The sequence below is a fragment of the Labeo rohita genome, chromosome 12, assembly GCF_022985175.1.
Source record: "Labeo rohita strain BAU-BD-2019 chromosome 12, IGBB_LRoh.1.0, whole genome shotgun sequence".
NCBI classification, from domain to species: Eukaryota; Metazoa; Chordata; class Actinopteri; order Cypriniformes; family Cyprinidae; genus Labeo; species Labeo rohita.
In genome coordinates, this window is record NC_066880.1 from 29,174,574 (window position 1) to 29,187,112 (window position 12,539).

A 12,539-nucleotide genomic window follows, 5' to 3' on the forward strand; every position below is an offset into this window, starting at 1 on the left:
TGTGGAGTATGTGCGGTAGAAGTGAAGCGGGAGGAGTCTGTTTGGCATTTCCAGGAACACCTAAGCCGCCCGTTTCTATTAGGAGGCACTCAGAGAACATGTGTGCTAAAACGGCAGACTGGATAAACAAAGAAGAGAGAACCACCGATGGCCGCTTTTGTTCATGTCACCTTAATCACATGGATGACAACTTTACACTGTGCTAAATCCAGACTGTCCTTGTACAGGTAGTGATTACGCTAACCACCGGTTCACGATGTTCACGACAGTTTAAAGCTGCCATTACCTTTGCATAAAACACCGGTGGGTCTGTGTCATGGTTATAAAACTCTCACATAATGTAAACGCCTGTACAAAAGTGAAGCGGATGAATTTGCTGACCGGCGTCTCAAAGGACTTCAGACCGCTCGTGGGCGATGGTGGATCTGAGCTGGTAACAGGATATATTCAGTGACTCAGGAACTGTTGGGTTATGAAGCATTTAAACACCAGAGGAACCAGGCCTGTAATTAGTGGAAATGAAAACTGGTTCAGACTCAAAAATACTGGAGCTGAATGATTCCTTTATTGGTTCTTCAATATCTGGGTCATTCCTGTCACGCCATCATATGTCTGGATGTTTTGGGCTGAAATATTACATTCACTAAAACAAAAAAAACAAAAACAAAAAAAAAAAAGTAGAAAAACAAGTCACAATATCATTATAGGGTGTTTTTTATTATTATTATTCTATAAGGTTTTTTACAATACAATTTATATAAATAATAACAATTTATATAATAATAATAATAATAATAATAATAATAATACTCATTTTTATAAATTTGTTTAGTGTATAGTAAATATTTATTTTATTTATTTATGTATTTGTGATTATTTTTTCCTTTAATTGCTAAAAGAATCATTAAAGGAATCATTTAGGGGAATCAGAATATGGTTTATTAAGTTTGTCAAAACTGTTCACAACATTTAATTTGCTGTTGAAACATCCAAACTATTAAATTGTAATCTGCAACATTGCCACTAACATTTACATCAATCTATCAATCTGTCTATCTGTCTATGCCAGAATCATGCTAGGAACTTGCTAATAATGCTAGTAACATGATAATCATGCTAGAATCACTGTAGCAACATGCTAACAAGTTGTTAATCATGCTACTAACATGTTAGTAACTTGCTAATCATGCTAATAACATGTTAATCATGCTAGCAACATTCTAGTAACTTGCTAATCATGCTAGAAACATGGTAGCAACATGCTAGTAACTTGCTTATCATGCTAGCAACACACTAATAACTTGTTAATCATGCTAATAACATATTAATCATGCTAGCAACATGCTAGTAACTTGCTAATCATGCTAGAAACATGGTAGCAACATGCTAGTAACTTGCTTATCATGCTAGCAACACTAATAACTTGTTAATCATGCTAATAACATGTTAATCATGCTAGCAACATGCTAATAACTTGCTAATCATGCTAGTAACATGTTAGTAACTTGCTAATCATGCTAATAACATGTTAATCATGCTAGAATCATGCTAGCAACATGCTAGTAACTTGCTGATCATACTAGCAACATGCTAGGAACTTGCTAATCATACTAGCAACATGCTAGTAGGTTGCTAATCATGCTAATAACAGCTGTGTCTCATTTCGAAGGATGTACCCTCCGGAGGTTGTATCCTTTGGAGGTCGCATCCTCTCTAGGATGCGTATGCGGAGTGTCCTCAAGCCTGGAATCAAACGAGACGGTCTTCGTAGGACGGACGGAAAAGGAAACAGGAAGTATCACGTTGCTATGCCAACAGACAACAGCGTCGTTGCGCTCTCACACTAGTTAAAAAAAAAAGTAAAATTATTTCTAAATTTGGAGAGAAATTTGAAAAGAAAATGTTTTTATTTGTTTTATTTTATTCAATATTTGAGCAGCTGCAGCTTACATACAACAGACATCTGTTACAGAAAAAAAGGAGGATATTAAGAACAAAGTTTATCCGTTTTTACCGGCGGAGATTTGAGGTAAGTTTTAATAATAAAAGTCCCTATATATAAAGCCTTTGGATGTAGGGCATTGAGGCAATAATTATATAACTACATTCTTACACATATTACTATATACATTATATACAATATTATTATTATTATTATCCCACTGTCTTTAAAAGTGCTATGAATTACATTATTTATCTTAATTTAACCCAGTGTTCACAATTTTAGGATAATTTTAGGAAATTCTATAAGCAAAAAAAAAGAAAAGAAATACTGAACTAAAGTTGTCTATAAAATTGCATTTTATTAGATATACATGAATAAAATCGAATGCTCTAAAACTAGATTATAAATACACAATTAAACAATATTGAACATTAAAAAATGAACCTAATTTAATGCTGTAAATTTGTTATATATACATGATCTAACACAATAGTAAACATGAAGTATGAACTGAAAAACGTATTATACATCCATGATTAAACAAAAAAAAAAAAAAATATTATATATATATATATATATATACATACACACACACAAAAAAAACTGTAAAAATACATATATATATATATATACACACAACTAAACACAACAGTAACACAATTGTATATACATATAATTTTTATTATCTTGTTTCATACAGACAGGCTTCAAGTATTGCAGGCTCAACACCCATGTCCCCGTTCTTGAGAGGTTTTTTGATGGAGGGGATACAAAAGCAGACTTTCGTCTGAAGAGAGAGAGCCTCAATAAACTTTTGGAGCTGCTTCATCAGCAACGGAGACATGGCTGGGGTACAACACTCCAGACACTGGTGTTTTTGTATTGGTTGGCCTGTGGTGCATCCTACAGGGTTGTGTCGCAGGCTTTTGGGATACCACGGCCAACCATTCACAGAATTATACATCGAGTGGCTGATGAAGTTATGGCAATTTTGCCAAAGGTTGTGGCCCTACCAAAGTCAGAGGAACACCTGCTCCAGGTTGGTGCTGGCTTTGCTTCGCTCACCAATCACCAGGCATTTGGTAAAGCTGTTGGAGCAATTGATGGATGTCATGTGAGAATAAAACCACCAGCTGGCCCTGATGGGCAGTGTTACAAAAACAGAAAGCTGTTTGCCTCCATCCTGCTTCAAGGAATATGCGACCATCAAGGGGCATTTCTAGATGTGTTTGTAGGGTACCCCGGGAGTGTCCATGACTCTCGGGTGCTTAAGAACAGCCCCATTTACAAACAGGCAAAATATCCACCTCAGGGCTTTTTCCTCCTCGGTGACGGTGGGTACCCCTGCACAGAGAAGCCAATAGCAATCATGACACCATTTAAGAATCCAGCCTTACCATCTACTCAGCGCTTCAACGCACATCTTTCCAAAGGCCGCTCAATTATTGAGCGTGCCTTTGGAATGATGAAGACGCGATTTAGAGCCATCTTCCTTCAGGCACTTGAAGTGCATCCAACGTTTGCACCAAAGGTTGCATTATTTTTCCCTATATTTGACTTTTACCCTCTTTTAACCCTCTGGTATTGTTACTTTGGGAGTCACACTTCTTGTTCGCCAGTCAAAACTAGCGATTGGATCATTAGGATATTAGTAAAGATCATGTTGCATGAAGATATTGTACTACTGTTAATATATCAAAACTGAATTTTTGATTAGTAATATGCATTCCTAAGAAATTCATTTGAACAACTTTAAAGGCAGTTATCTCAATATTTAGATTTTTTTTTTTTTTTGCACCCTCAAATTCCAGATTTTCAAATAGTTGTATCTCAACCAAATATTGTCCTATCCTAGCAAACATTAGTAAAAAAGCTTATTTATTCAGCTTTTAGACACTGCACAAATCTCATTTTTTTTTTAAAAACTGATCCTTATGACTGGTTTTGTGGTCCAGGGTCACAAATGACCAAACAACACCAGAGGGTTAACACACAGCTTCAATGTCAGAAAGAAGAGTTTACAGTTTAGGGTAATAGAATGTTGTTTTCATATTTGTGTGTATACAGGTGATAGCAGCATGCACCATGCTGCACAACATCTGCCTTGGTGTTGGCGACATTATACCACCAGACGACAGCCAAGAGGAAGAGGAAGATGATGTGGAGGGATGCAATCCAGGGGAGGCAGTATCTGGTGCAGCATGGCGTACGAGACTGTGCAACCAAGTGTCTGCCTTACAGGATGTCAACCAGGACCATGACTACATTTTTCATCCTATTTAAAAAAAAAAAAAAAAAAAAAAAAAAAGTAAGTTGAACACAAATAAATATAATAATTTGCTACAAATACTGATTTTGATATGAACTAGATACTTACCTATACTTCAGTTTAATATAGTAAGTTTATACAGCATTCCAAATGATGAACTTTTCATGGAATTTAAAACAACTTAACTTGTTTTTTTCTTATTTTTGTTCTTAGGCTCACTAGGAAGTCAGCATGAGAATTCACACAATACATGGCATCTTTCCACTTTCTTTATCTTTTATTTTTCTTAATGTTTAACCAAAGATATTTATTTATTAATGAATGCATTTAGCCATTTAGAATTTATTAATTTATTCAATTTATTCATTTTATACATGTAGTCATATGTTGAATGACATAGAATTATCTTTTAATTATAGAATTAACAACAGAATTACTTAATTACCTTTTAATACTTGTAACATTTCTAAATATTGTAAATAGTTAAAAGTAGTACCAATTGTAAATATTTTTGTTACATTTTATCAATAAGTTTTTCAAGTAAGCTAAAGAGCCTATCACTCCTTGCCCTGTCTTCTGCATCTCTCCTATCTTCCCACTCTTTCTGGCGTGCCATGTCTTCCTTCAGTAGCTCTAAAAGTGAATCTGATTTGGATTTTCTCTTTCTTGGCCGTGCTGACTGCCCTGTGACTGGCCTATCTTCCTGTTCTGCATCCTGAGTAATCTCAACAGAGCTACAACCTGGCCGTGGTTCTTCATCAGGAAGGGAGGCAACAAGAACAGGGGGAGAAATGGAGGGCCTTGACCCAACATCTCGTCCATCAGAACGAACCGCGGCCAGGTTTCTGCAGTGGGCTTTCCATTGTTTAGGCCCTCACCTGACCCTGGATGTTTGCACTCCTAAGCAAAACAAGGTTAATTGTAGCATAAGTAGCATTAAAAATTTTAAAAGCATTAAAGATCTTAACCCTTTAGCTGTTACCGTCCCACCTCTGGGACACTTAGCGCTCTTTTTTTTTCGTTGTCTTTTTCTTTATAACATATTTTAGTAGTCATCATAAATTATATATCATTTGAAAGCTTAGAAGCCCAAGATTCATCCTGTAAAAACATTTTGAAATCAGACATTGCATTATCATGGAAATGGTACTTTAAAATATTTTGGCAGTCTTCTACCCCTCTGCAGGCAGTGCCAAGTGTGATATTACAAAATGCATTACGGTCTTTTACAATCAAAACTCAAAAATTCAAAAATATTAGTCTCTAAATTCCATATTGGTGGTTATTTTGTGATATAAGCAATATTGACAGAGAAATTCAGATATTTGTAACAGAAAAATGCATTTAAAAAATTCAGCGGAGTTTGGATAGTGCCCGGTGGCTGTTTGTGGGATAATGCCCTAAATAAAATCTCACAGAAACCTCAATATTTTTCATATCACCTTAAAATTTGTAACATAACTTAAGGTAAGGCTTTAATTTTATAGCAATTTTAGAGTAAAACCTGTTATGTAAATAGTTTGATACTTTTATTTTTTGAAATTATTCCACTGTTGCAATAATCTGATTGTCTTCTTTAAAAAGAGTCCAACCTAAGGTCTGTATTCAAAAGTGTTCATGAATCATAACAATTTGAGTTTGGATAATGCACGCCTGTGTTAAAAAATGTGGGGTGACAGTTAAAGGGTTAAGTTTGTAAAGCTGTCAATACAAGTGAAGGCTAAATTGGTTGAGCAAACTATCAACATGGGACTGTACAAGGGTACAAGTACATCTTGGCTTACCTTATATTTTTTTTTTAAATTGTCCCACTTTTTCTTGGCTTGTGCTGGTGTAACTTTACTGGACAGGTCCATTTTCTCCAGAATAAATCTATAATCATAAAAATAATATAAGCATAACATGACAATTTAGAACAAAAAACTCCTTACACATCCTTAGAAATAAGATTGTTCTGTCTAACACAGGGGTGGCCAACATCAGTCCTGGAGAACCGCTGTCCTGCAGAGTATAGCTCCAATCCTAACACACCTGAACAAGCTAATCATGGTTCAAAAAAAAAAAAAAAAAAAAAGACTGACTACCTACTCTTTAATTCTAAGATCTTACCTCCAACCGTATAAGGCTGTATTTTTGGCTCCAGTGAAGAGATCAGAATGCTCCTGCCTCAATCTAATAAATCTCTCTGTGTTTTCTTTGCTCCCTATTCAAAACAAAATTAACATGACTCATTTCTATCTGTAGTTATGACTGCCGATTTTGCCCTCTTGTAGTGTTTGATCATTTTAGATAGATCTTCATCATCTTTTATCTGAATTTTAGATTTGACTGTAATAGTAATGCAAAAACCAATACTTGAACATTTCCAACAAAACAAATCTAAAGTTTGACAAAAAAGTATTTGATAATACCAGAGATAACACACACACACACACACACACACACACACACACACACACACACACACACACACACACACACACACACACACACACACACACACACAACACACACACACACACACACACACACACACACACACACACACACACACACACACACATTCGTATTCCTATAATGAGCCCATTCCATAGGCATAATTGTTATTATACTGTACTCACCTTGCCAGCAAAGTACTGCTCTAAACGCTTAAAAATCACTTAACACTTGTAATCCTGTTTACCACAACTACCTTCTGAGGTAATACAAATAAAAAAAAGAAGAAACACTTGAAAATACTTACATTTAAACACCACATCTTCGCTTGTGTTCAACGTTACATCTGCCGGCGCCGCCATTTTGTCTAATAAATGACGGTTGGTTACGGCGACGCAAAGAATTGTGGGTTATCTGTAGCAGCGAAGGATACACCGCATGCATCCTCCGAATTCCTGTGAAAGAAGGACGCATTCGAAGGTCGCATTCGGAGTGTCCTACTTGCTTTTCTGAAATGAGACAGCCTCTATGACGTATGCAGCCTTCGAATGCAGCCTCCGGAGGGCGCATCCTTTGAAATGAGACACAGCTAACATGTTAATCATGCTAGCAACATTCTAGTAACTTGCTAATCATGCTAGTAACATGTTAATCATGCTAGCAACATGCTAGTAACTTGCTAATCATGCTAGTAACATGTTAATCATGCTAGCAACATGTTAGTAACTTGCTAATCATGCTAGTAACATGTTAGTAACTTGCTAATCATGCTAATAACATGTTAATCATGCTAGCAACATGCTAGTAACTTGCTAATCATGCTAGAAACATGGTAGCAACATGCTAGTAACCTGCTTATCATGCTAGCAACACTAATAACTTGTTAATCATGCTAATAACATGTTAATCATGCTAGCAACATGCTAATAACTTGCTAATCATGCTAGTAACATGTTAGTAACTTGCTAATCATGCTAATAACATGTTAATCATGCTAGAATCATGCTAGCAACATGCTAGTAACTTGCTAATCATACTAGCAACATGCTAGTAACTTGCTAATCATGCTAATAACATGTTAATCATGCTAGAATCATGCTAGCAACATGCTAGTAACTTGCTGATCATACTACCAACATGCTAGTAACTTGCTAATCATACTAGCAACATGCTAGTAACTTGCTAATCATGCTAATAACATGTTAATCATGCTAGCAACATTCTAGTAACTTGCTAATCATGCTAGTAACATGTTAATCATGCTAGCAACATGCTAGTAACTTGCTAATCATGCTAGTAACATGTTAATCATGCTAGCAACATGCTAGTAACTTGCTAATCATGCTAGTAACATGTTAGTAACTTGCTAATCATGCTAATAACATGTTAATCATGCTAGCAACATGCTAGTAACTTGCTAATCATGCTAGAAACATGGTAGCAACATGCTAGTAACTTGCTTATCATGCTAGCAACACTAATAACTTGTTAATCATGCTAATAACATGTTAATCATGCTAGAATCATGCTAGCAACATGCTAGTAACTTGCTAATCATACTAGCAACATGTTAGTAACTTGCTGATCATGCTAGTAACATGCTAATGACATGCTAATCATGCTAGAATCATGCTAGCAACATGCTAGTAACTTTTAATCATGCTAGTAACATGCTAGTAACTTGCTAATCATGCTAGAAACATTCAATTCAATTCAATTCAAATTTATTTGTATAGCGCTTTTCACGATACATATCGTTGCAAAGCAGCTTTACACCAAATTGACATTTTTACAATATATGTAGTAGTAGCTTGATGTACATATGGTAGAGATGTGTGGTAAAGATCAATTAATGACGTAATCAAACAGACAAAGAACACTATAAATTTGTAGCAGAATTTGGTAGTGCTGTATGTTTTCAGGTAGTGCTGTATGTTTTCAGGGTTGGCATCAGGGTTGGCATCATCTGAAGTCCTCTGAAGGGCTGGCATCATCTTTTCTTAAGTGTTCTGGATCCACACTGGAGCTTGTGAATTCCTAGTTACCATGGGATGTCAATCCCATGGCAAAAACAGAGAACAAATAGGAACATAATTAGCGTAGCTGCTGTTCAAACTAAGAAAAGGAAGGTTTGTTAAACCAGAGCTAAAAGATTAAAATGAACATTTGATCAGATATAGCTGCAGAAAAAGTTTATGAGATGCATTATTTGAATGCTTGGCTAAAAAGATGTGTCTTTAATCTAGATTTAAACAGAGAGAGTGTGTCTGAACCCCGAACGTTATCAGGAAGGCTGTTCCAGAGTTTGGGTGCCAAATGTGAGAAAGCTCTACCTCCTTTAGTGGACTTTGCTATCCTAGGTACTACCAACAGTCCAGAGTTTTGTGACCTTAGGGAGCGTGATGGATTGTAGCGTGGTAGAAGACTAGTTAGGTACGCAGGAGCTAAACCGTTAAGTGCCTTATAGGTAAGAAGTGCTATTTTGTAGCTGATGCGGAACCTAATAGGCAGCCAGTGCAGAGACTTTAAAATTGGGGTAATATGATCATATTTTCTTGACCTGGTAAGGACTCTAGCAGCTGCATTTTGGACTATCTGTAGCTTGTTTATTGAAGATGCAGGACAACCACCTAATAGTGCATTACAATAGTCCAGTCTAGAGGTCATGAATGCGTGAACTAGCTTTTCTGCATCAGAAACAGGTAACATGTTTCGCAGCTTGGCAATGTTTCTAAGATGGAAGAATGCTGTTTTTGTAACATGAGAAATATGATTTTCAAAAGACAAGTTGCTGTCTAATATAACACCCAGGCTTTTGACTGTAGTGGAAGTAACAGTACATCCGTCTAGTTGTAAATTGTAAGTCAAAAGATTCTGTGTATTGTTTTTAGGTCCAATAAGTAATATCTCTGTCTTATCTGAATTTAATAGCAGAAAATTGTTGGTCATCCAATCTTTTACATTTTTAACGCACTCTGTTAACTTTGATAATTCAGAAGTTTCATCTGGTCTTGTTGAGATATATAGTTGAATATCATCAGCATAACAATGGAAACTAAGAAACATGGTAGCAACATGCTAGTAACTTGTTAATCATGTTAGAAACATGGTAGCAACATGCTAGTAACACACTAATAACTTGTTAATCATGCTAGTAACATGCTAGTAACTTGTTAATCATGCTAATAACATGTTAATCATGCCAGAATCATGCTGGCAACATGTTAGTAACTTGCTAATCATGTTAGAAACATGCTAGCAACATGCTAGTAACTTGCTAATCATGCTAGCAACATGCTAGCATCTTGGTAATCATGTTAGAAACATGTTAGCAATTTGTTAATCATGCTAGAAACATGCTAGCAACATGCTAACAACTTGTTAATCATGCTAGCAACATGCTAGCATCTTGCTAATCATGTTAGAAACATGTTAGCAAATTTGTTAATCATGCTAGGAACATGCTAGCAACATGCTAACAACTTGCTAATCATGCTAGAAACATGCTAGTAACTTGCTAATCATGCTAGAAACATGGTAGCAACATGCTAGTAACTTGCTAATCATGCCAGAAACATGGTAGCAACATGCTAGTAACTTGCTTATCATGCTAGCAACACACTAATAACTTGTTAATCATGCTAGTAACATGCTTGTAACTTGTTAATCATGCTAATAACATGTTAATCATGCTAGCAACATGCTAGTAACTTGCTAATCATGCTAATAACATGTTAATCATGCTAGAATCATGCTAGCAACATGCTAGTAACTTGCTAATCATGCTAGAAACATGCTAGCAACATGCTAGTAACTTGCTTATCATGCTAGCAACACACTTATAACTTGTTAATCATGCTAGTAACATGCTAGTAACTAGTTAATCATGCTAATAACATGTTAGTCATGCTAGCAACATGTTAGTAACTTGCTAATCATGCTAATAACATGTTAATCATGCTAGAATCATGCTAGCAACATGCTAGTAACTTGCTAATCATGCTAGAAACATGCTAGCAACATGCTAGTAACTTGCTTATCATGCTAGCAACACACTAATAACTTGTTAATCATGCTGGCAACATGCTAGTAACTTACTAATCATGTTAGAAACATGCTAGTAACATGCTAGTAACTTGCTAATCATGCTAGCAACACACTAATTATGCTAGCAACATGCTAGCATCTTGCTAATCATGTTAGAAACATGTTAGCAATTTGTTAATCATGCTAGAAACATGCTAGCAACATGCTAACAACTTGCTAATAATGCTAGAAACATGCTAGCAACATGCTAACAACTTGCTAATCATGCTAGAAACATGCTAGCAACATGCTAACAACTTGCTAATAATGGTAGAAACATGCTAGCAACATGCTAACAACTTGCTAATCATGCTAGCAACCTACTAATTATGTCAGAAACATGCTAGCAACTTGCTAATCATGCTAGAAGCATGCTAGCAACAAGCTAGTAACATGCTAGAAACAGACTAGCGACATGCTAGTAACTTGTTAATAATGTTAGAATCATATTAACAACATGTTAATTATCTATCTATCTATCTATCTATCTATCTATCTATCTACCTGACAGACTGCATTCAAACAAACTACTTTAAACTTCAAACTATTTCAAACTGAAAACCATCCAAACCTAAAACCTTTTCAAACTATTTAAAACTTCTTAAACTTTTTAAAGTTTTCAAACTTTCTCAAACTTTCTGGTCCGGCTTTCTCAAGCCAACTTAAAGTTTGTCTTGACAAACTTTTTTATCTAGTTATTCATGAGGCCGCGTGTTGTTATCCTATGAGAAGACGCTTCGTCTAATTATTCACAACAGTGTGTTGATTTGCTATGACAGACGCTTCAGACTGTGAGATTGCATATATTAACTGAGAGAAACATTAATGGATCGAAGGAGAGTGCTTGTTTTTGTTTGCATTGTAAGAGTTCAGCACAAACACGATTCATTCATAAACTCCTTGACACAACCCATCAAAATGATTATAAACGCAGCAAAATAAGCCTTAAAAAGTTAACAGAGGTGCAACAGCGCGTTCATATGTTTTCGATTCAGAGTGCAAATGGCTTTGTGTTTGTGTTGTTAACTCAATAGGAGCGAAATGAAACTGTCTGAACCATCTGAACCCGAAGTTGACTCTCTCCCCTCTTCCCCCTCCGCATCGCAGCGCACCACGCCCACTTTTGAAGCATTTTTTTAAAACTGTGGTGAGAACTAACCAGTGCTGAAATAGGGGGGTTTCATGACCCTTTAATAAACATTTATTTATTTATGATATTTTTTCTCTTTAATTGCTAAAAGAATCATTAAAGGAATCATTTAGGGGAATCAGAATATAGATGAAGTTTGTCAGAACATCCAAACTATTAAACTGTAATCTGCAACATTGCTACTAACATTTACAGTAATTATTTTGCATTCAAACATTTATGGTTCTAAATTTGGGATGTTATGTCTTAGCAGATGAAAAATAATTATATTTTCTAAACAAAATAATATATAGAAATAATACAAAAATAAGACTTTTCCCAGCATTGTGGGCAGCAAAATGATGAGCATTCAGTGACCTGTAGAGTCTGATTCACACATTAATTTGAATCACTGTAATGACTAATTTTTGGTCAAATGGAATTGGTCAAAGTGATTCTTCTCTTAAACTTTCAAAACATTGAACAGTGTTTTGTTAATGGACAAGCAAGCAAACAATCAAACAAGGTTTTAAATGATTGATTTTTGTGTTTGATATGATTCTTTTAAAGTGTAAAAAGAATCTTTAAAGGATCCAAAATCAGAAACAGGATTGTTTGCAATCCACAAAGGCATAATTCTCACTCAGTTTAGATAACACAGACTTTCTTTTATA